Source organism: Glossina fuscipes, unplaced genomic scaffold (genome assembly GCF_014805625.2).
Source record: "Glossina fuscipes isolate IAEA_lab_2018 unplaced genomic scaffold, Yale_Gfus_2 1, whole genome shotgun sequence".
Taxonomy (NCBI): domain Eukaryota; kingdom Metazoa; phylum Arthropoda; class Insecta; order Diptera; family Glossinidae; genus Glossina; species Glossina fuscipes.
In genome coordinates, this window is record NW_023998415.1 from 31,767,393 (window position 1) to 31,793,102 (window position 25,710).

Here is a 25,710-nt window from a genome sequence, read left to right on the forward strand (position 1 = left end):
TCTCTCTCTCTCTCTCTCTCTCTCTCTCTCTCTCTCTCTCTCTCTCTGTGTGTGTGTGTTCTTTGTTAAGAGAGTGCGACAAAAAACTCTATTATTTCTCAAAACGAGTGACTTTCAACCTTTAAAGCATATTTTTTTATCGAGCTCACTACTAAAATTTAGGCCAATTTAAGAACTAATTTATTACAAAAATGAAAGTATCGTCGAAAAAGTAACGCAATTCGGAAAAATGCTATAGCTAACCTCATTTCGTCTCTTGACCTTGAACTTATTTAAATTGCTCACTTTTTTGGAATTTTAGTAACGCTCACGCTAACGATAAACAGTTTCACGCATTTTCATTTTACCCTTACAACCAGTTAGTCTAGTTAGATATATTTGCACCCTACTTTAGGTATTTAATTTAGCATTCAAGGTTCGTTTGGTCTAACTTTTATGGGAATACCTCATGTCAATGATTAAGGCCGAAGTATGTAGAAGATATGTAAGCGAAGTCAGCGCCACCTGTAAAGCATTTAAATTATATATTGAAATTTATTGCTTTCATTATTCGGCTAATGCCTGTCTCGTCAAAGGCAAGGACTACGCAACCATCACGTCCATTTGCAGCTGAACGATAATAAGAATATTCTTTAAATGAATATTATGAATGAATGCACTATTCTTTTACTCTGATAGTTGAATTAACGCCCCGTTCTCTGTTTTTAGTCGCGGCTTATCATATAATTTTTGCAACTAAAAAAAAAAAAAAAAAAAAAAAAAAAAAACACCAACAACGAAAAGATAAAACCATTGGAAAATGCCAATGTTCAATATTTTAATGCATAAAGGTAATCAAAAAAAAAAAAAATAAATAAATAAATAAATAAATAAAATAAAAAAAAAAAATATAAAGAAAAAAAATAAACAACTGTAATTATGGAATATTATTTTACAATTGGAAATTTTGTTTCCTTTTTTTATGGTGACCTAAATAATACATCTTGCGAACTTAAGCTGATAAGTATGTTTAATAATAAATTCGATTTTTAACTATTTTTCTTTTTTAAAGAAAATTATATGAATTTGTATCACACACACGTACGTAGGCAGATATCTTCGCCTCCTTGAGAATAGTTCGAAGTCCATGTTGAAACATGTACATGTTTTAATTCGACCAACTCTCAGTGGGCCCTGAGCCTCAGTCGGCCTTAAACGAACGCACGTAATTTGATCATAAAATTGAAGGTCTTTAAAGTCCTATCCTAAACAAGAGCTATTCTGATTCTCTTAGCATAAAATCAAAGCCGACTTACCACGAGCTAATCCTTACCTAATATTAAACCGACCGGCTATACGACATACAATGTGCAAAGGAAAAGAAAAAGGAACGTATAGTCGGTCAATAAACATTAAATATATCAATATTTGCAATTTATAGAGACAGCCGTGCGTGCATCTGTAGAAACTGAAGCATACGTATTTCTAGTTCCAGTTCCATTCGATAAGAATTGGAAAAGTGCTAGTCCGCTCAAGAAACAGCAAACGTCCAATAACAGATTTTAGAAATCGAAGAAAAGATAAAAATAATCGACAAATTTTTGCAAGAATGTGCGTATGTACATTTTATAAAAGCGCCTACAAACCCTTAAAAAGGACTCAATAAATTATTGTACAAATTTTGATCAGAATTTCTTTGGCAACGACATTGAACATTCTTCGGCGCAGTTTAGCCGGTCGAAGGGAACGGATGCAGTACAAAATAAACTGAGAGGACAATTGCTTCCAAAACAAGTGAATTCTTATGCCCATCACTTTCATCCTAAAAAACGAAAATCTAAATTTCTATACCTTATAATAATGAGTGATTTATAGAATATATCTGGAAATTTTTATCATGTCTCTGTTTCAGTTAACAGGCAATAAGTAAAAGATACAGAAACTCAAATCAACTGGGATTAGGTTACATGTTTACGGCAAATTTAAAGCCGCTTTTTGCATTTTTGCGACCAGCAGAACGTTTTTCACAAACATTGTACAGAAGAGGGGCAAACTCGTAACTTGATCGATACACAATTAATAATACAATCAATTAAAGATAGTAAGTAATTTGTTTTCACTTTTTGTTTTCACTTCTGATTATTAAGTTAATTCCAATTAATCATTTTAATTAAGGAAAAGCGATGACAATAATTAGGAGGGTGAGTGTGAAAGAGTGTAAAAGAATTTGATAAACATAAGCTACACAAAAATTGATTAACTTATTGTCAGACTAAAACGTTTTGCGGCCTCCCATTCATTTCATCCTTCATTTTCATCATATATATACATAAACTTCTGTATCTATTTTAATTTTATTTAAACGTTAACCAGAAACACAAGTTGAAACGACTCCAAGTGTGGAGCATAAAAATTTACAACACAATTTGTTATATATTCACAGTCAGAACACATACGTGCGTACATACGTACGTACTGTCCTCCGGAGAGTATCAGTTTTAATGGTTTTTGGTTTATATTCTCTCTTATATGCGTTATATATGCATGACGGGTTGAGTTTCGTTGAGCTGAATTGGTTTAGATTGTTATCTCAGTTTCTCTTTTCCGTTATTTTTTCCTTTCTCAATTACAACCATACTCAACTGGACATACTTTGTCCTTTCTTCTGTGTTGTATTCTTTTTTTTTTTGTATTTTATTTTACTTTTGCTTTTAAATGTTTTTGTTTAGTTGTTGTTATACTTGTTTCCATTTCTTATTACTAGTGCGTGTTACTGCATGTTATTCCTAACATTTCAACTATTATTTTTGTGGCTTTTCCTAACAGCAACATGGTCATTGCGGTCTGTATCTGTAGTTCATGTAATTTCGAATAAAAACTGCAAGCAAAATTTCCAACTAAGAGACAGTTTCATGCGTACAAACATACATGCAATGTGTGCTTACATAAATATACTGTTTTTTTTTTTTTTTTTTTTTTTTTTTTGCATTGCAATTTTAAGCTGATCACGATGATGATGATGTTGTCGAAATGTCAATTTATTTCATTTCTTGCATTTGTCGATTCAAAGCAGAATATCAAAAAAGAAAAAAGAAAATGGAGAAGAGCGTAAACGAGAGACAAGGAAGTATTCAAAAAAAAAAAAAAACAATAAAATAATTCACTTAATCTTTTTTTCTTTTTTTTTCTTTTTTCTTTTTGATAATAAAAATATATTTTTTATTTAAGTGCAACAACAATAATAAAAAAACCAAAAACGGAAAAGCTAATCATCTATCAGCATCATATCATGTATGCCATCGATTAAGGATTTTCTTCTTACTTTTGTCCGTTACTTCAACTAACCCATGATAACACGTACGCGAAAGTAATTGTTCGTAGATACTTGACGCGTCATAAATATTATAAATCAAATCATTACATTTCATTTTGAACAGCTCTCAACTCTTAAATGGCTCAACGATATAAAATAATAATAAATACGTTTTTTTTATATCTGTAGGGTGCGTTACGTTTCAGGGCGGCAAGCGCCCTAACTAAAAGTTTATTTAGCTGCGAGCTATGCTAACATATTAGCATCGAAATTTCGCATCAGGTAAGATGGCAGTTTCACTTACGATTATATATCTGGAGTAAGATTTTTCATAAGCATTTTACAGAGCGGGTCAATAAGCGTCTAAAGTCTGAGCAGCGATATCACAAGGCTTAAATTAGCAAACGATTAAAACGATTTAGTCTGTGAATTAGTCAAATCAAATATGTTGTTAGGGCCAACAACATGAACATAGGGTAAGCTTATCTTCAACACCTTATGTCTTAAATCGCGTCACCATCTAAAAAAGAAAGCCATTGCAACAATCTGAGCATGTAAGACAATTATATTCGATTGTGACCGATGCGTTTCTAACCATCACCGTGACTCTATAATATTGGATGGGCGCGACTAATTTTTGTTCCATTTTCAGAACGAAAGTGCAGAATTATATGCCTTTATAAGTAACAAGCAAACATACGGAAATCAAAAGTGTGCACAGTTTGTGTCACAAAGGCGTGTGGTAGGTAGTGCTGCAAATGTGTCCTTCGAACAATTTCCACTGTTTCATCCAGATTTGAAGTCGATAGCTTCATTTTTGCGGCTAAAGGAATGTTCTTACACCAACGAACAGACAGGCAGACGGGCAGACGGAATGCTTAAGTCCAAGATATATATACTATGTATGGGAAAGAGGGGGGGGTTCTCTGATGCTTCTTTCTGAGCACTGCAAACGTTTTGACAAAATGACTACATCCCTCATCTTTCGGTTTTGGTAATTTGGGTAATAGACGTAGCGGCAATGGAGTAACGATATTCGAAAGAATTATGGCGTCTATACTTAAAACGTATAAGATATAGTTTTTTGGAAAGTTTAATGAAAAAGTGACAAGACCGAAACCATTTTCGCGAGGCATTTGTAATGGAGGAGCCTCTGTCCCACGCAGCCTAGCAAGTTCATATTGCCATTTAAAAAAATAAATATTTCTTCTACATGTCTTAAGCTAAAAAAAAAAATACGCACGACTTTGCAAAAGTATTGGTATTCATATAAATGGCATATATTTGAATGAAAGGCTTCAATTTTCGATCAAACAAACCAACTTCTTGTTAATAGAATATATGATGTTTAAATGAACTTATCAGATATATTTTAGGTACCTCCGTCTGGAATGGTATTCTAAAGATGCCTACAAAAGCTCGAATGGAAAGAATCAAGACTATTAGACTTTTCGTATATCGGGAAAAAACTCGTTGAACGGTTTGAAAGGCTTCATAGACATACTTTTTGATTACATGAACTTCTTTATTATTTTGTGCATTAATCTGCAATGTCCAGGCTATCAATTATCCTTTTATATTGAACCACTGCTCCTTATTGCCTTTTCTCGCAAACTTGTTGCTCGAAATCGCCTCTTTTACTACACCCTGTACACGTAACGAATGACAGAGGAAACAGCAAGAAATGGTTTAACGTCATTTCCTAGCGGAAGCACACGGACTATTCGATTATCTTTCAGCTTCATGTGTAAAGGTCTACTAGCATACCGTTGCTTGGAAATGCTTTGACATGGACATAAAGACTCGCCAAAGGCATCTGTTTGCCTAATACAGAAATTAGAAATCAAGAGGTAAGACCTCAGGCTATGAGATTGATTTACGGCAAGTCGCGTTTCCGGAGCGCTTGGGGAAAGAGCGTCGAATTTCCAGAAAGACGTTTCTAGATCTACTACTAGGTCTAAAGCATGGGGAAAATAAGAGAGGTTATTACCTTGAATATAACAACACAGATATTTGATAATTAGATAAATAAATGCAAGCTTTACAAACTTTGAAAATTCATTAAAATAATGTAAAGAGCAAAAGTAAATTAATTTTATAGTGGAAGATCGCGTATACGATGACTTTTCAACCTTCTTGAACCTATCATTGGACTTATCTAGAATTAATATTGCAAAGGGATTTGTATGATGACTCAGGCAAACAAGACTTTTTGATGAAATGCATTGAAATAGATTTTTAACGCATGACATCATGAATAGTTGTGTTGTTAATGAACACTAAGACGAAGAATCTTAGATTATATTCTTGAAGTAATACAATGTTGGAGTTACTAACCGTTCCCCATAGATGTATGCTAAAGATCTAAGTAGGTCGAAGGGAGCTCATGTATAAATGAATCGAGTTTCTGGACGATTTAGATAATAGCGTCGTCTGGTTCCTGACGTTTAGATTTCATACGATTTTTCCATGTTAATCTTTTGTGTCAGTTGATAGGAATATTATTGCCATTCCAAACCGCTGAAGGGCAAGAAACATAATTTAACGTGAAAGCAAAATGCGTACATTTTCAGCATTAATCCTCAACTATCACTTACGTAGGCAAAGATAAATTTTTTTCAGATGAATTCGTATTTCATAGGAAATATCAATGGGATCACTAAATGGGAATAGGACGCCTGTGTGATCTGCCTATATAGCACGTGAAATATTATTAGCGATCGAAATATATGAAATGAAAATTGTACAGAAAATTGGACATAGAATGGTTCCTTGGAATATCTCGCCTTCAATATTATGTACATTGGATCAATCATAGAAATGTTTGTTGGAAGAAAAATTTTAAGTTTCAGCAGCAGCCCATCATGCTTTTTTCACATCTTTAAAAACACCACTCAAACGTGGAAAATGTTTATTCGTGAAGCCGAACTGCTCGGCAGCAGTAAACATTTTCGTTCTATACCCTACGTCACTTGTGACGGGAAAGTCTATTCGATCTGTGCGGTAAGGAAAAGTCAAGTGAACGCAAGTGACAAGTAATGACATTTACTTGCGCTCTGCTGTAAAGCTAGTCGGTTCGATGCAGTCCACTCTGATAGAGATGTCAAGGAAAATTAAGGCAAAATAAAATATGTCAGGAATTATTGACTTGACTCGAATTAGCAGAAATTGCATTACCACTCGCTCAAAAGTAATCTATAAAGCAAGTAGAACGACTCACTTAATTATTTCAGTTTTAAATTTCAAGAAAATGCAAATCAGGTGGAAAAAAAAAATAAATCAAATTTAAATTCCAGATAAACCAGGCTAAGCTAAGAAGCAAAAACACAGCCTGCCTGCTGTCAATGTTAAAACAAACACTAATTTGCAAAATAAAGTTGTGAGCAAAAGAAGAAATAAAACGGAAATAAGACAAAAAAGAAAGAAAAAAATATATTTATGGCGACTAATACAGCTGTGAGATAAGTTAAGACTTATCATATACTTTGATAAGATTGTAATAGTTGTACGGTATTTGGGGGAATATGGTTTTTAAAAAGGCTTACCTCTCGTACATCGCTGTTTATCATCTTAATTTTCAAGGATCTTTTGCTTCTTACCAAGTTTCCACAAATATAATCAATCTTCGTGAACACTGTTGTCTGGTGCTCATTAGAGTAGATTCTGGATTGAATAGAACCATCAATAGTATCGCATAATTTTAAAGTGTGTGACGAGAGCTAATTCTTCATTATGGTATCTTTTAATAAACGTATTGTTATATGAATTTGACAATGAAACTATTTTGCGTTTTTAAAGAAACAAATGTATGGATATCGTTGCGAACAGATGTGATTTTTGTGACGACATTAACAACGTTACCCAATGAAGCAGACAGGCCCGAAATAACGATGTCAGACCGGTATAGGTGTTTTCTGACGATGATCAAATGAGTCCTTGACATCACAATATCCTTTAAGCTGAACATCAAAATCATCAATGATTTTGGTTAACGAAACGGATTGTACTTGATCAGATAGCGTCACCTACTTTGGGCATCCCAAGCATTATTATTCCAGGTGAAATTTAGGGCATTAGTAGATTAGGGCATAAGTAGATTAGATGAATAGTAATAAACTAAATATCAATTCACGGCACGGATTAAATTGTTTCAATAATTTACGTCACTTTTTACATTATTTTATTTGGAATTTTAGTTGATAAGACGAAAATTTTCATATCAAATATTGCATAACAAATGTTGCTAATTGAGTCGTCGTCATATTATCGAATATCACCAAGAGCAGAAGTTCACTGCAATAAACAGATTAATAGCAGACAGCAAATAGATTTTGTTTGACAAAAAATTACAAGAACCACAGAACAGTTCTGTGTTAAGTGGTGATATTAAATATCATTTTCCCACAAGAATTAAATTGTTTGAATAATTTTCGTCACTTTTCACAATATTTTAATTAGCATTTAAGCAAACTAGCAAAAAAAACCCGTCAAGTACGTTGTAGGGTTACCAAAAGGGTTTTCCGAACTAAAACAAATGACGAGGTTACACAACATTAATTCATGTTACCGCAAAGGTGAAACCAATTGCAAGTCTTCGCTTGCAAACCGCTAAGAGATTAGTCAATTTGAGACGGTTAACATAATGGAGCAGATTAGAAGTGAGGCTCCTCCCTAGCCCTCGTAAAACATATATAAGTAATTGGTTTTGGGTCGCCCTATTACATCATTGTTAGCCTATGTTATGTAATAAATAGATTTTTTGCTTCAACTCAGTCTACGTCTAGCGTTACTCACAATTGAACATATAGATATGGAATCACAGTTTGAGATCATAAACAACAACCAAATTTGTAAAATATCGAACTTCTATACAGAAAAATAACAATTTCTTACCTAGGTCAAGAAACATGAGATTTACTGCGCCCCAAACCATTAAGGCTTGTAAGGCGATCTTCTAATCAAAATACTTGCGTTTTCACTTACAGATAGCAGATTATTTATGAATAAGATATAGATGTAGAAGCGAATGTGTGTAGTCGGTGGCGTTCTGAGCGAAACTATCAAAGACATTCAAAAAATAAGACGAAAAGGTAGGTAAGTCATGATCTACCCCTATCCAATGTTGTACTGAAAAAACGACCGTTTGTTAATCTTTGAAAAACACCTTGAACATACAACACGAAAGTCGCCAATAGGCGTGTTTGCTTAGACAATTTTGCAAATATATTAGGTGTAGGGACCGATGATTCGTCTTCGTTAAAACACATGTAGATAAGATACCCCTTATTCTTCCGCTTAGCACCCATCAACGCATAAAGACTTTTCATAATATTTCTAAAGTTAATACTCAGTCCCCGTAAGTAGGAGCAGTGAGGAATCATCAGGAATATGTTTTCCTCAACCAGAATAGAATGAAAAACCAGTCAAAGAACCGCTTATCTGGAATTTTTTAATAAGTCAATTTCTACGACTCCTTACCTGTTTTAGTTCCTTACAAAAGCAGGCTGAACAATTATTATTACTTTTCACTATAACGCAAACATTATTATCCAACGTTCCACTTTATTACACCTTATTGCTATACCTAGGAGCTCTATTGTGGACGCCCAGGACCCTAGCCCGCCACCTTCATTGGTTCGAAGTACCATATCGTCTCTAGTAAAATGCTCGTGAAACACTTGATGTCTAATTTTGCAGATGGCCTCACATTCACATACAATATGATACGACATTTGACTCGTCTCTTGGCAGAGTGTGCATGAATCGGTATCCAACATACCCATGTTTTTTTCAGATGGTACCTAAAGGAATTATGACCCGCGTAGAAACCGGTGTCCGCACATAAGTCACATCTTCTTAGTTCTAGCAGTTTGTGTGCGCTCTACCAAGAGATTTTATAAATCATTTTACCTGTCGTCAACGGTAATCCGCTTTATTCTGTGTCCATTGCGATACCAGCCTATTAAGGTGGCTTCCTGGTACGCCACGAAACCGTTCAGGACCTAGCATGGTCCATCGGGCTCCACTGTTAGCTAGACAGTAAGCCCTTTCGTTGACCTCAATGCCCAAATGGTCAGGCACACATATTACGTGCACAGCATTGCGCCTGCCTAGCTCATTCAGTGTTTGAAGGCATTCCAACACAAGTCTGGATGTTATCATTCGCCCTCTTTAAGGTGGCTGGGGTGTCGGAGCATATGCAGATCGGCTCTCTCCTGCATCACCTTCTTAAGCATTCAGCTGCACATGCGATTATTGCGTAGACTTCTGTTTGGAACATGGAGGAACTATGTTCATACTAGACACTAGAATAGATGACTGATATCATCTTCAACAGGAAACCACATGAAACGTACCAAATTTGATCAAAATATCTCAAAAGGTATGAACTGCAGATTAAGCGCAAACCAATAAGACGGACAAACAAATGAAAAGCTTAGACTTAAAGTGAATATAGGGCAAGCGGTGTGGGGTATAAGGAGGTTGCGTGTGTGGGATCGTTAAATTTGCATTGACAGTTCTTGAATGAGTACGAGCTGCTTACAATCCTAATATGGTTTCAGTATTAGGAGAATTAACTACGATATAATGGATCACGTACGATCATGCATGATAGTATAGCTTTGAACGCATCTCGCAATTGGGAGCTCGCTCGACTTTTAGAGGGAGCGTTAGAGAAGGGTTTTCTTCAAAAAAAACCTTAATTATATTTTATGGTTTTTGAGGATATGATAACATGTTTTACATGTTCATTCATGTCGTTCTTGTTCTACTTACACAATCTATAACTTTAAATACCAAAAAAAAAAAAAAAAAAAAAAAAAAAATTTTCCCTATTTTTTAATATTCATAAAAAATCAGGAAACGTAAAACAAACATTTGCCCAAAAAAAAAAAAAAAAAGAAGCAAACAAACCGACAAATATTAACCATATCACAAAGAATATTCCGTTAATAGAAGTTTTAATTTCATACTCCAAGTATTTGTAAGTAACCATTTATAGACAACAAGACTTTTGTGCCCTTTCGAAATAGGAAATTTTCAGTGAATTCTGTAGATACGCAGTTACACCCATATATACATAAGCTAACATAGTAATATATATATATATATATAACTTTTATATATATATAATACGATTATATTTACATTGACTTTTTTTAGAAAAGTTATGCCAAAGAATATTGTACAAGTGTGAGTATAAGAGTTCCAAAATAGTAGTGAAGTAGAAAAGTTGAGAAAATTGTTTTGGTACTTAGGAAAGTGTTTAACTCAAAAATTAGCACACTCATGCCGTCTCGCTTGTAGAATTGTTGTTCAAGAAAAACATCTTTGAATTTCGAATTTGGACGAATGCATCAATGTAGACTTAAAAGTTTCTCATAATAATAAGTAACGCAATTTAGATAGAAGTTTTTCATTGATTGCAAGCATCTTCTTACCTTCTTCAAAATATTTTTCAATTTCTACAAGAGAATGTGCGTTCGTTTGTAAGAATAACGAAAATATCAAGAATATCTTGTCTTGTCAAGTTTGCAATGCAAATATCTAACTACCCGCCGTACATACAACGAAAGCAAAGACTAATTATTTGCGTTTCGTGAGAGAAAAACAATATATTTCGTTTATATTAGAAGTCAATTTGTTTTTTAGGTTTTCCTTTCGTAAAAAAGTGCTTGAAGTTTACATGAATACAAATTTTTTATACAAAAGTAAAATTAATTTAAATTGCTATAGTCGGGCAAGTTCTAAAACAACAACTTTGCTTAGTACAATTTGCACCAACCTATAGCATAATATACCATAACTACCCGATAAACGTTTCAAAAAATCCATCTGCGTAATGCAAGTTTTTTTAATAAATAAAATTAAATCACTATCGACCGTTAAATCTGCTCGACTTAGTTTTTGTGACACCGTTTATATGCGAGGTGGTTGAAAAATTGATACGAGCCGTTTTTCATCGCTCGCTATTAGTTTTCTTCTTTAGAGAGTTAAATCTAAGATAATTAATGTATAGCAGTGGAAAATATCGAGCTTGCAGAGTCATAGTGCAGCGTTATTTTGACAAAATCTAACGTTTTCATCAACAGTGATAGATGGTCGATTATATAATGAAAGAAAGGAAAGCTTTCCTTCCAGTTAAAAACGAGAATTATCAAGGGATTGCATTAAGTTAGTTGAGTTTTCATATCGTTTTGGCTTTTCATCTATTCTCTAAATCTAATCTCCAAACTTTTCCCTATGCTGCCGCCGGCTTGAAATAAAATAATATTGTGACGAAACCGTTCAGAGATTTACCCGAAATAAGCAAACGTCATAAAATGAAAATTCTACGCTTAACGGAGCTTTATGTATACTGTTCGTCCTGTCTAGCTGCTAGCATTCTCGGGTACGTTATGTTAAATACGTGAGCATGTCTTACCTTTGGTGCTTGTTATTTATGGGGGAATAAAGAATAGATGGACAAATTTGTGTCAAGACAACAGTGTCGAGTATGTAAAATTAATATTAAAGTAAGAAATGCTTATCCGTTCCAACCACTTTGCACTTGCACTTTTTGAGTGGACTTCAAATCGCACATTGCTACGCATCAATCTTCGCCGCCTATAATGTTTTTCACTTTGTTCTTATTGGCATATGATAAACATATGTATGGGCATGAGGGGCTTATACGATACGCACTCTGTATATATGCAAATAAATACATATATATATATACACATATGTAATTACATCAAATATAGGGAATTATATACATTATATCGATTCGGTTTGCCATTGATTGCCTAAAAAAAAAAAAAAAAAAAAAAAAAAAAAAATCATTTTCACTCATTCTTCTTTGATCCCGGGCGAAATTTTCTTAGTCTGTTATTTTCCTTTGGCTTATTAATGATAAACTCTTTCTTTTTTCTTTCTAAATCCTTTAAACATTTTCATGCTGTATTTAACACATTTTCGATTAAACATTGTATTATACGCTTAAATGGTTGTTTCAATTAAATTCTTTGCTAAGCTTTCGCTTTTTTCTCTCTTCTTCTATTAATCATAATAATAATAATAATAATAATAATAATAATAATAATAATCATCATCATTATGATCATTATGATAATACGACGTCGTCATAATTTTATATGACGGTTATAAGCGTCCTTTGAACTCTAAGAAAGAAATAATAATAAAACAAGAACTCATACATAATTGATTTTGTAGTCACTCTCGTTCGCCCTATCTTCTTTCCACCCAGCGTGAACGAATTCTGACAGCAACAACAATATTATAAATAATATTAAGTGCGGCACATAAACACACGTGGAATAGTATAAGAATAAGAAGGATTTCTTAGAAGCGACAATTGTGAGAAAATGTAATTATGTGTGAAATTTTCTATTTATTTCATGCATTGAGTTCGTATAAAAACAAATACATGAAAAAGAAATGCGAGGTTAATGCAAGCAGACAAATTAATAAAATAAAAAAAAATAAATTGTTTTATTTGAAAAATATTTATGGAACTTATTATTGCATTTCTCACGTTTCGAAAAACGCGAAAACAGAAAAGTCCGTCACGTGTGCCTCAATAGATCGATATAGTATTGCTTAGCTTTGTACCATCACTATTAAGCCATACTGCTACGCATCTGACAGGTGACAGTGCATAGATAATTTAGTTTGGCTTTAAATATTTTCCGCACCTCACTAACGTGCGTGAGCAACTTTTCCGTGTCCATTATCAATCTGTTCAAAATGACTCAATTCGTTTCGTTTCAGTAGCTATTCACAGATGGATGTAGTACCCAAATACCAATGCTCTTCTTATATTCACCCTAAGGTTCAAAGTAATTTTTTCAACCTGTTTTTAATTCCGTACCATTGTCATAAGATGATAATCTCTCTCTCAATTTTCTTAATTATTTCGTCTACTTTTACTCAAAACGTTGGTTTAGCTGTGCGCTCCAACAAACAAACAAATGGTCAGCTATAATAGAATTGAAAAGAAATCTAAGGGTCGATTGATATGTTTGTGTCAGAAGCCACAAATTAAGTTCAAAAATGTTTGCGATTCTCTCATGGGTACGCTTCAACGAGCCGTAAAATCGAGCCGACACCCTGTAACAGATACTGATAGAAAAAAATCCATTATGATTATTGCCAGCTCAGCAAGAGTACTTCCACTTGGCCAATTAAGATGTCGAATTTTTCAAATTATTTTACATTTATGATCCTTGTGCTAATACTCTTCTTACTTGCTAATACTTTTATTGGCTCATTTTTAATCAATTTCTTAATTTCTTAAAGAATCCTTTCACTTGCATAAACTTTTTTGAAAAAAAAAAAAAAAAACACGAATATTATTTTCATTTAAGGTAATTTCAATTCAATTTCCTCAATCGAATTGTTATTCTCGCGCTTTTAGAAAATGTTCAAAATAAAAACTTCATTTCTTATTTTCGCTTTCACTACTCTGTCAACAAGAACACCCAAGTATCAATATTCAATTAATGTTTAAAACGAACTTCATTTCATTCTTTGAGTGCAACGGTTAAGGTCGCAATCATGACAAACGAAACTTTAATGAAAGTTACTTGATTGATACGGAAAAATGTAATGGATATTCATCGCCATGTAAGTAAACACGTAATCACGCTTCAGCAGTCATGCCAAGTATTTCATTTCATCACTCAGCCAATTGATTTAAAATTAATTTAGTGAAAGTCAATTTTACTAAGAAACTAAGAATAACAACACTAGACGATAAAGGCAAATAAGAAGGTAATGAATTTATGCGTGTGTGGGTGAAGTGATGTGTTCAAATATTCATAGCGAAAAATAACAAATGCACTAAATTAATAACTAAAAGCGATTTAGAAATACGAGCAGATCGATCAAGAATAAAATAGCGACAAGTCTTATTGCAGATATGGCCTCGAGATAAGACGTGGCATCGAGAATAAAATAGCGACAAGTCTTATTGCAGACATGGCATCGAGAATAACGTAGCGACAAGTCTTATTGCAGACGTTGCCTCAAGATAAGACGTGGCATCGAGAATAACATAGCGACAAGTCTTATTGCAGACGTGGCCTCGAGATAAGACCTGCCATCGAGAATAAAATAGGGACAAGTCTTATTGCAGACATGGCCTCGAGATAAGACGTGGCATCGAGAATAAAATAGCGACAACTCTTATTGCAGACATGGACTCGAGATAAGACCTGGCATCGAGAATAAAATAGCGACAAGTCTTATTGCAGACGTGGCCTCGAAATAAGACATGGCATCGAGAATAACATAGCGACAAGTCTTATTGCAGACGTGGCCCCAAGATAAGACGTGGCATCGAGAATAAAATAGCGACAAGTCTTATTGCAGACGTGGCGTCGAAATAAGACGTGGCATCGAGAATAAAATAGCGACAAGTCGTATTGCAGACATGGCATCGAGAATAACGTAGCGACAAGTCTTATTGCAGACGTGGCCCCAAGATAAGACGTGGCATCGAGAATAAAATAGCGACAAGTCTTATTGCAGACGTGGCGTCGAGATAAGACGTGGCATCGAGAATAACATAGCGACAAGTTTTTATGGCAGACATGGCCCCAAGATAAGACGTGGCATCGAGAATAAAATAGCGACAAGTCTTATTGCAGACGTGGCCTCGAAATAAGACATGGCATCGAGAATAACATAGCGACAAGTCTTATTGCAGACGTGGCCCCAAGATAAGACGTGGCATCGAGAATAAAATAGCGACAAGTCTTATTGCAGACGTGGCGTCGAGATAATACCTGGCATCGAGAATAACATAGCGACAAGTCTTATTGCAGACATGGCCGCAAGATAAGACCTGGCATCGAGAATAAAACAACGGCAAGTCTTATTGCAGACGTGGCCTTCCTTAAGTAATAATCTTATCTGTGTGTGTAAAAGACTTTAAAGCACTATTTACAATAGTTTACAAATAGGGTTACATCGCCCTTTTTATTGAATCAAATCAAGTATGCTTGCGAAAGCTATAAAATACAAATTTCGATTCGGCGAGTTCAAGATATCTAAAAGGCGGAAAAAAAATGCTGCTTATTATCATTGCACTCTATGGCAATCGTGTTTTAAGGGGCTAGTAAACTTGGGTGGGGGTGCGTGCAACGATCGAAACGACATGACTTCGATCCACCATTTATTATATCAATCGGTTCAGAATCACTTTGGATCTGATCTAAGCTTAACTGTGGATCTGCTCGTCTTGTTTTCTTCTATTCAAGCTGTACGCTTGCAAGATTTTGTTGAAATTTTGTTCACTGATGGTATTTGGCCCAAGGAAAAACGCTATTGAATGCAGTTCGGGTTGGACCAGTTTTTCGACCAATTCTCGTATAGCCCCTGGCCTCCAATGTCACTGTATGAATAATATTAGGGTGATGTAGGGTATTTAAGGGTTGGTATGGAGTTTTTCATTATTCTTTATTTAAATTCATTTGCTAAAATGATAACAAATATTTTAGGATTCCATTGTTAAGAATAAACATTTATAACCAAATTCGTTGTATTTGACTCAACTCAATTATGTTTAGACTTTTGGCAGCAGAAAAGTTGTGCCACTGAGGAGTATGCACATCTATTTTTCCGAAGCTTTGATAAGGCAACTTTTTGTAAAAGAACGGAATCTAAACGCCGGCGCCCATCCAAAAGATGCATCCTTTTCTGTATATGCACAAAAGCTACCGCATTGGCATATGTAGCAAGAGGTAGCAACGATGTAATACTTTCAACAACATATCTTTTACTATCCTCTTGAAATAAGGGCTTCTTTTGAGGCACGAGCATGTTTATCTGAACACATGCTACATACTAATATAATCAATGAAGTACATTACACCCTCCACATTCCTATTAAATGAAAACTTCTTATATTATATTTTTGTTGTCTATTTTCGTTGTGATACCCATCACATAAAGTTGAACCGTATACTCATTTTGTTAAATGGTTTGCACCTCCCACAAAGTCAATATATCCTTGATCGGCATCAAATCTTAAAGCGATTTAAGCATATCCGTCTGTCGATACCAGTGCAAAACCTTTCACTCAACCTATTCATCTCTCATGACTGTAAAAATTTTAATACGAAAATCGTAAGATGTTGTCTTAGTACATTACGTAATATGTTCAGATTGATTGAAATGCAAATAAATGCTCAAAGCTTTTCTTTTCTTAACTTCTTTCGCGTGATATAGTAATAACTTAACACAGTATGAAGTGAGCAGAAAGACACATTCAACTCAAGTCAAGGAATTCTCACATATACACGTTCGTAATATCTAAAAGGCAGTTAGTTGTTAATCAAAACAGCAGTCATAACATTTTTTTGGAAGCATAGACTTTCGAGTGAGATGTCTTTGTAAAAAATCTGGCAATTAATCAACATTCAAGAAAAGCGCTTTCACAAAAAGCAAGAAAGAAGCAAAACATTTTTTATTCGGTTGCGACTGAGTCTTTTATACCCATCACCGTTATCCGATCGCAGAATGAAAAAAAGGGAAAAATATAAATATGCATACTTCATAATGCTGGTGGGTGGGGCGTCGCTGATTTTTCTATTTTTGCAGAAAATTGTGTGGACATTTATAACGCGTATCTGTTGTTAATTATGAGCAACGAGCAAAAGACACGGAAAGCAAAGGTGTTTTCGGTTCGCGTTTTTATACACGCGTAGGCATTGCAGGCATGTTCTTGTTAGTGATGTCTTCTTCCTTGCAGACGGGCAAATGTGTATAATCGATACTATACAGTTGAACGGACAGACAGATGGACGGACGGAACATGTTTAGGTGCATCCCGAATTTGCGAAACGGGCCATGGAATTTTTGAAGCTTCTTGTTCGCGTTATAAAATTATTGAAAAACCGCCGCGCCCACTCCGCATTATACAGCATGAAAATTTACTTCCTTTATTTGTTTTGCCTTTTTTTTTTTGGCTATAAAAGATAAGGTTACGACCGAATATAATTTTGTTACTTGATTTTTTCTGTTGTTGTCGCTGTTGTCGCTGTTGTTTGTCTTGCTTCTTTTTACCTGAATTTTGTTGTATTTCAATTAGAAAGTAAGTAAGCAGTCTTGCTAATTGTCTCTCAACACCGAATAAGATTTCATATCAATTCAAGGCATTAAGTAAAAAGTACAAAATTGGCCCGCTGTCGTCGACAGAACCATTACAGTGAAGTTCAAGCTTTCTTACTGATTTTTCATTGTCCATGCAAAGGATTCACATACAGAAAAACCAATACTTTCAACTACACTTAGCCACTTGCGTCTGAATGCACGGCAACCAACGAACAAATGGACAACGCATATAAAAAAAAAAAAAAAAAAAAAAAAAAATGCTAGACAAAGAAAGTAATCGAACCATCGGATGCGGAACTCAAATTTTTTTAAAAGACATGAACTTTCCTCTTAAAACTATAAAACTATCAAATAACAGAAGAAGAAGATAACGGTAAAGTAAGCAATAAATACCAATTTATTTTCTTAAGCTGGCTAATAAGGCAAAGAAATTAAATCGATTTTTGCAAATTAAAGTGAGACGGTTTTGGGTATAGCCACACTATTCGAAAACCCCATCTTCAGGTCAATGAACAATAAACAAACAACTCGAAGCGTATGTGAAATTATTTAAAACCGAAAGTTGCCCTTGTCGTTTGCCGATATGATGTTGCAATGTTCTTAAGGCATAAGCAGGAAAAGTTGAAGGTGCTTGGAAGACCACATTTATGAAATTTACAAGTGATAGCAACAATGTTATAACATGTGCAGCGGTCTGTTATCTCACGACTCTTTTTTTATATGTAGCTGCTTAAGCGAGATTTAGATATAGATGAACATATCGGAAATGTGGAGAAACTGCTTCCCATAACCATAAGCAAGTAAATGCTTTTTGAAATTAACCCTTCTTTGCATGATGATGGAAATTTCAATTATAATATTTAGTCAACAAGAAAAGGTACTCAAAACCCTTGTACTGTAAATTTGTTGTTGCCGGCAACTTTTTAAGCGACTATTGCGTCCAACAAAACGCAGTTGTCAAAAAATAGCAAACTGTGAATTACCAGGCCTAGAACTTGTCATTCCGCTGTTTGTTGTAACTGGAAGAAAGGAGCGAGATTTTAAATTGTTTTATGGAAATAAACGGAGATATAAAATAATATAATAAAAGTGAAAATGAGTGGAAAAAAGGTTTGTTTTCATGTTTTTGTTATTTTATGTACAATTTATATCAAAACACTGTGAATAAATTTCTCAAAATTCTCAAAATACGAAATTTGCAACGATACGTAAACTATGTCTTCAACGACAAGTATATTATTCCGCTAATGAAAAGAGTGATAACAAAAAACGCGGAAATCGTTTATCCACTCGTTTATTGCAATTTAATAACTGCACTAAAGTTGAGGAAGACAAGACTGAAAACTTAAGATTCTTTAATGCAAACGCGACTGATAATCGTTTAATTCAACATAAAACTAAAAACTTATTAAATGCAGTTTACAAACGGCATGAGATTATCTCCAAAATTGAACTTTCTTACTGCAATAATTGAGTTTTATGATTATAATGACTAACCGACTCTCTCTCTCTCTCTCTCTCTCTCTCTCAAAAATTCGTCACGTATCAAGAGCCTATGAAACTAGTGTCGCATTTGATTGTAGAAAATAAAGAAAAGTCTTCCATCTGCCGATGATTGAATTCTTTTCCCTTTTAAGAACGAAAAAGGATCAGGAGTTTTGTGAATTTCGTGAAATGAAAATGTTTTTTCGCCACCGTACAGCACATGTGTCCTGAGCATCATCCTTGGCATCATCCTGATTAATATTGAATTATCACTTTAATGCCGCGATACTATATAAATAGACAACGCAGACTTAAATGCCGATTGCACCCGTTTTTAAAATGTTACGCGATTTTTCGGGAGGATCGACATATCACAGCAGCTTGTCGTCTTATGACATCTGGTGGTAAAGAGAACCCTAATTTGTCTGCTCTTGTAAAACATTAGCTATACTAAGACTATATGTCGTTCGAAAGTCTGTCTATGGTCGTTCGAAAAATACAAAAAAAAAAAACAACTCACAGCGAGAAACGTGTCGAATCTATAGAAAACCTTATAAATCTAGTGAGTGTAGAGCAATTTGATTTTATTGAAACTTTTGTGAGAGACGTGAGTAAAAGAGGAAAGGAACACAAAAAATTATATGGTTAGTGGTGTTTTTGAATTACATTTAAGCTTCTCATCATTCACGACAATGCTTAACCGCCAACATACATACTCACATAGAAAATGCAATTCTGTTCAATAATGCAGCGAGCTGTAGGAAAGTGTATGTGCTTGGGTGAATGTGCCTTGAGATGCTTGTGTACTTAATTCAAAGTACGTGAAAATCGGATTTAATGCGTGACTAGAAAAATTTGAACACCAAAAGCCTCGGAGTTTATTTTCTTTTCTTTTCTTTTCTTTTCTTTCATTCTTACTTTTTTTCTTCACTTGTTTTTACTTACTTGATATTTACCTTACCGTGAAGTAACTACGAAAATCAAATCGGACTAGATGAACGCTTCGAAATGTGCGGGAAATCTTAAGCAAATGCAAAGCAAAAAGACTTCTTCTTCTCTTTTTCGTTAAGTACACTGTGAAGGCTGGTTTTTGGCGTGAATACTTCACACCGCAAATTATTAAATTGAAAAACTCTTCAAGGAAACAGATGGGCGAAATTGCTATACGAAAATATACTAAGAGAGAGAGAGATAAGATTTCAATTGAGCTCAATCTGAACTTTCGCTCCACAAAAAGTTTTTTTATTGTTAGGACGCACAAATCAAAATTAAACGCTTTGTATGTTTTCTTTCCTTTTCCCCCAAGTTAAATTTTCATAATTTTTTTTTTTTTTTTTTTTTTTTTAGTAGTGCTCTTATCGCTTTCCATTAGCTTTCAAACTATTATTTCGTTTTCGTTTTAGCACAAACCTGTTGCCAAGCCTACGTCGGCATTATTTTTGTTCTTCGCTTTTTTACACGTTCTTGTTTGGCTTAACTATTTTTTCCCTCCTCTTACTATAAAGCATAATATAGCATGTGTGTGTGCTTAGATATTTATATAAGTGTATGTACTTTATATTAACTGCATAAATCACTGGTAGAAACTATTTTGGCAACATGTTGCCTCCTTTTTCGCAGCACTTTCTCTTGCTGTAAAGGCGTTGAGGAAATTTATTATATTTCCTCGTTTTCCGCGCCCATACATAAGAAGAATGTTGCTTCGGTTTAGTAAAGAATATGATGTATGATTTTATTTTGGCAGCCTAAATATAGGCCATAATAATTTATTTTGAACCTTATATGAAGAAATCCTATTTGAGCGGCCGCCTCTGTGGGAAAGCAAAGAAATTTTTATTTCTATCCTAAAAGCAGTTTAACTTTGCCTTTAAATAGTTAAAGAAAAATTCTTCACCACTGATTGAAATTGATTGCAAATAAATTGTTGTTAACTAAAATCAAGAGACTTGCGCTAAATTTATAGCTGCATAAAGGATTCTAAATAAAATCATCAAAGATTTATTAGCGAAAAAATTCCTGTAAAATATTGCTTAAAATTTTTTTAAAACAACCCGTGTTTATTATTATTAAAGTTAACATTTTTAAGATAATTGAGACCTTAGCCACCGTAGACACTCTTTTTTCTCTTTCGTTTATTTCGTTCACGTTCATGTAGATACTTCGTTCTAGGTTTTGATTGTGTCAACAAGGATTTCAATCGGAATAACACAAACTTACTGCATATTTATGTTTTTCAAAAATTCTTCTTTATTATATGTTTTTACGCTTCAATACGAACGCATTCATACGCTCAGTTGGGTTTTTCCAATCAAGTTCATCTATCATTATAGACTGTATATAGATGGCATTTTTTAAATTCATAAATTCTAATAATACAATATATAAATAAATATGCAATGCATACACATCTTGGGTGTTTGCATTAATTTCGTACATTTTATCGTTTTATTTTCCCAGACAAAGATAGAATTGGCATTCATCATAGTGTTATACGTTAAGATATTATCAATGTGGCTTTTTGATGATTTTCAAAATATGTAATTTTCGAGTGATGAAAACATCTTTTGCAGGCGAAATGTTCTTTGCTCCTTTCATCAATTCATTTGTGAAAAGATATTCCGCTGACATTCTTTAAGTACTAGAAGTATATGTAGGGAGCATATTTTACTCGAGTTTACATTTAAAAAATTATGCAAATTCATTCAAAAGTCATAATTTCAGTCCCCAAACCAACGCGAATAGACCGAAAGAATCGGCCTCTTTGATTGAAGAGACTCATTAAAATCGTCAAGGATAACGCTACTGTAGATTATTTGAAAAAAGAAATGTTTACGTGCTTTAAGCCTTTTAGAGTAATTTCAAAAAAAAAAGTTAATGATAATCTGAAACAAATTTTTTCCTTTAAAATTTCCCTCTCTTGACATAGGCACGTCCAACCGATTATATGTGTCAAATGAATAGAAATTACGTTCTAACGTCTTAGCTGATGGTTTCAAGGTCCTCTAATAACCGAAACGATGTCTTTAGAAAGAGCTTATGTGTACTTAAAAATATGAGACTGAGCGCGACTGCACAGCTTTCAATGCTTCTTACAGAAAGTTAAATGTGTGGGATGAAGTTTCTTAACTACCTATATATTCCCCCATAGAATTATATATTGGGTGCCCGTTTTCTCCATCATTTGACAACATTCAATATGTACAACCTGCGATTCTTTTTTGTGACACACGGAGCCAAGGAAACATTTTCGAACAAAAAGTCAGTTTAATGCTTGTCTTCTGTGGCATCGAACATGCTGAACTCCAATTACATGTTTGAATCGTGTATTACATGATATAGTAGAGTCTCGCGCTTTGCTTAGTTTAAATAAATTGGGAAGCAACTTGATTGTCTCGTAAGTAGATTTTCAATCTACAGATAGTTTCTTTGAGAGAATTATAACGCGCTGTATGACCCAAATTCACATGGAATGATATGCCGCCAAAGTAGTTGAGCACACATAAACAGCCTGAGAATCATAACTCCTGTCCCGGCTTAGTAGATACATTGCAGTTGAGTCACAGACCAGAACACACAGACCAGGAACTAAATGTATAGAGCACCAAAGAAATCTTTTAATCCAAAACTAGTATAAATGTTCTCTTCAAAATTTATCATAGATGCTATGCTGAGACATTTTCCAGAGACATTTTCCAGCATACACGACATGTTCAGGTATCTTGGAATAAGTATGCTCTGAAAAGAATATATCACTCTCATATCCAGCACTTGCAAAACGCCAAGGACTAAGTTTTGAAACTAATTTTTCATAAAATTACGGAAGAAAAGTAAGATTAATTTATCATGAAACACAAACGCCATTTGCCGGACTTTACGTTCAGGGTATTATGATACGAAATTCTTGGGTTGAGTATTGGAAAAATTGAAGGCAACTCAAGTTGCGTAAGTTAGAATTAAAAACAAATTTTTGATATTTTAAGTTTCTTTGGTTCTCTTCGTACACACGGTATACACATACACATGCTATATGTATATCATAGAGTATATTGTGAAAGACAGAAATCTACATACAGTCTTTATTGACACAGTGGAAAGTCATAACAAGAAACGCTTAATAGAATTTTCCATCACGCATGAAAGATATCTGTTAAATGACTGCTAATTAACAGCGCTAGTACTGCTGTTGATAAGAGAAACACCAAAGGTCCCTGAAATTTTTCTACCTTTTATTTTGGAACATCTCCTCAGTACTTCACTTACTTAGTGCTGTTTGCAACGCTACTGTTGACAAGGGAAACACCAAAGGTCCCTGAAATTTTCCTCGCTTTTATTTTGGAACATCTCCTGAGTACTCCACTTAGTTAGTGCTCTCTGCACACAAACTCGATTTTTTCAAGATTTAAAGCCCGATTATAACTACTTTTTCTCTGTAACAAGACGTATGAAAACGAAAAAAGCCATGCCCAGATTATGTTGCAGGTATGGAATTTTCAATATCTTTTTCATATTAGACAGTCCCAAGTCAAGTTAGTTCATATCTCGTTAACTGTAAGCAACGCACTTATAAAGAGAGATTACTAAAAATTAAAGAAATGAACTATCAGGCAATATAACTTGTTAGTTGCAATATGTTTCGTACCACAACCCACACAATAACTTTCAAATTTTTGTTATTATTATTTTATATACACAAAAGTTTGTTTCTTCTTTTTGATTGAAGTTGATTGACAAATTCCTAAGTTGTTTACATATAAAGCAATAACTGTACATAAAATTTTATACCATTGGTTCGGCTGGTTACTCTGGTTACCTATTACTCGATTACTGGCTTAGACGCGAAATAATGGATTGAGTTGGGCTCAAAGAAGTAGGGACCGTAACAATGTATGCCTTTATATCGATGTTACGCTTAATCCTCCTTTTGCCGCACGGTTTACCCCTTCTTGGGAATTATTTACGCAAACGTAAGAAGTTATTTAACAAAACAGAACTAACCGCAAAAACTTTTCAGGGCAATGGAGTGAAAGCAAAACAAAATGAAATGAAAAAAAAAGTTAATTAAAATTCTAGAAGTATCAAAACACAGTTAACAACTTTGCAGTTATCACACAAACTATCGTCACTTATATACTTATAACGATAACGATAACGATGACAATGATAATGATGATGCCGATGATGACAGTAATGATAACGGAGAGCAAGGATATGGAAACTGCACATGACGGATGCTTGTCATGGGGTTCTATTTAGAAAAGTTGTTTAGCTTTCAATATTATTTGCTTTATATGTGAGGGAAATTTATTACGAAAGCATAAAATATTTGAAATAATAAAAGGGAGGACACTAACCATCAAAGGGGTGGCAGTGCAGAGAGGTAACCTTATCACAAATATGGGATATAGGAACGAGTACTTTTATGATTGTCCATATAATTTGGAAGAAGCGAAGAGAGCAAGCAACAATGACATAAAAAGAAGTAAAGTCTTTCGAAAACTTGAAAATAAGATAAGACATGAGAGCTCAAACGAGCACGTTTCCATCAAAGTTCTAACATTTCTACATATCTAGTTTGGCTCATACTATTTATTAGGTTTAGAAAGATCTAGAAGATAGCATAAAATTGGTGGAACACCAGTAGACTAGCCCGTATGCTTCGCACGTACCCCAAATGTTGCATGCATAGTATAATGAAGCCCACTGACCAATGGCTGTTCTTCGGAATTGGGTTTAAAGCGCACCGGAATGCTATATTTTTTTTTTTTTTTTTTTTTTTTTTTTGCTTTCATGAGCTACTTAGTGGAAGTCACCTCGTTTCGATCAGGAAATATTAAGTAGATCAAGAGAAAATAAGTGAGAAATATTTATATACGTTCAACTTGAAAGTGGAATGATTTAGAATAACGAGTAAACCACTGAAGGTAAGTTGGTCCAAACGAGGGCAGCGCGGCCAGAGACCGAGAAATCGCGTGATATATTGTGTGATAAGCGAGTCGCGGGGAACAGTCAGTAAGTCAAATCTCTCTCTCTTTTCTTTTTCCGCGGAACACTTACCTTGTTTGTGTCGATGAATAAGCATAAGACAGCCTAAGACGGATGGTTGCTCAACAATTCTTCTATGCGTTAAAATACAACGATCGGCATATTTCGATGGCATTGAATTCTACTTTATTTGCCCGACTTAATTTAGGTTGTCGCTCTATTTGATTAATATAAGGAAAGCCTGCAAGGTTGATTCCGTTTCCTCTTGCCTTACTTTTTAGTCATAATTCTTCATCAAAACAACCGTCTGCCGCTCAAAGAAAATTTGCAAATGTTAAGCAATTTTTCACTTTAAAATTTCTCCTCTGAACGACAAGAGAATATTCATCTCCCAATAAAGACTATGGTGCGGTCTGGCCATATACGAATCGCAAATCTTTTCATCGGAAGGTTTTCCAAGAAAACCAGCAACCAACCTCGCGGGACCTTTGTTGTTGACGTCATATTTTTTCATTTTAATTTGCAGAGAGCGAATAAAGCAAAATCCTATCTGCCTGAATAATCAAGTTGATAAGGGCTGCGACTACCAAGTCAGTGTTTGCGGATTCCGAACTCAAGTGCAGTGGAATTTCTTTCAGTCGCAGCTAGAGTGATTGCTCTGTCGATAAAGGCATGGATTGGGCACACGCCTACTAGGGCGTGGCCAATACCTACCTAATTCGTTGCGTGGTCCTTCTACTTTCTGACACATCTCATGAAGATTGGCCATAGTACAAAAACGCGCGGGTGCCTAGCATTTTTTTGGACGTGCTTGTGAACCCTGGAAAACT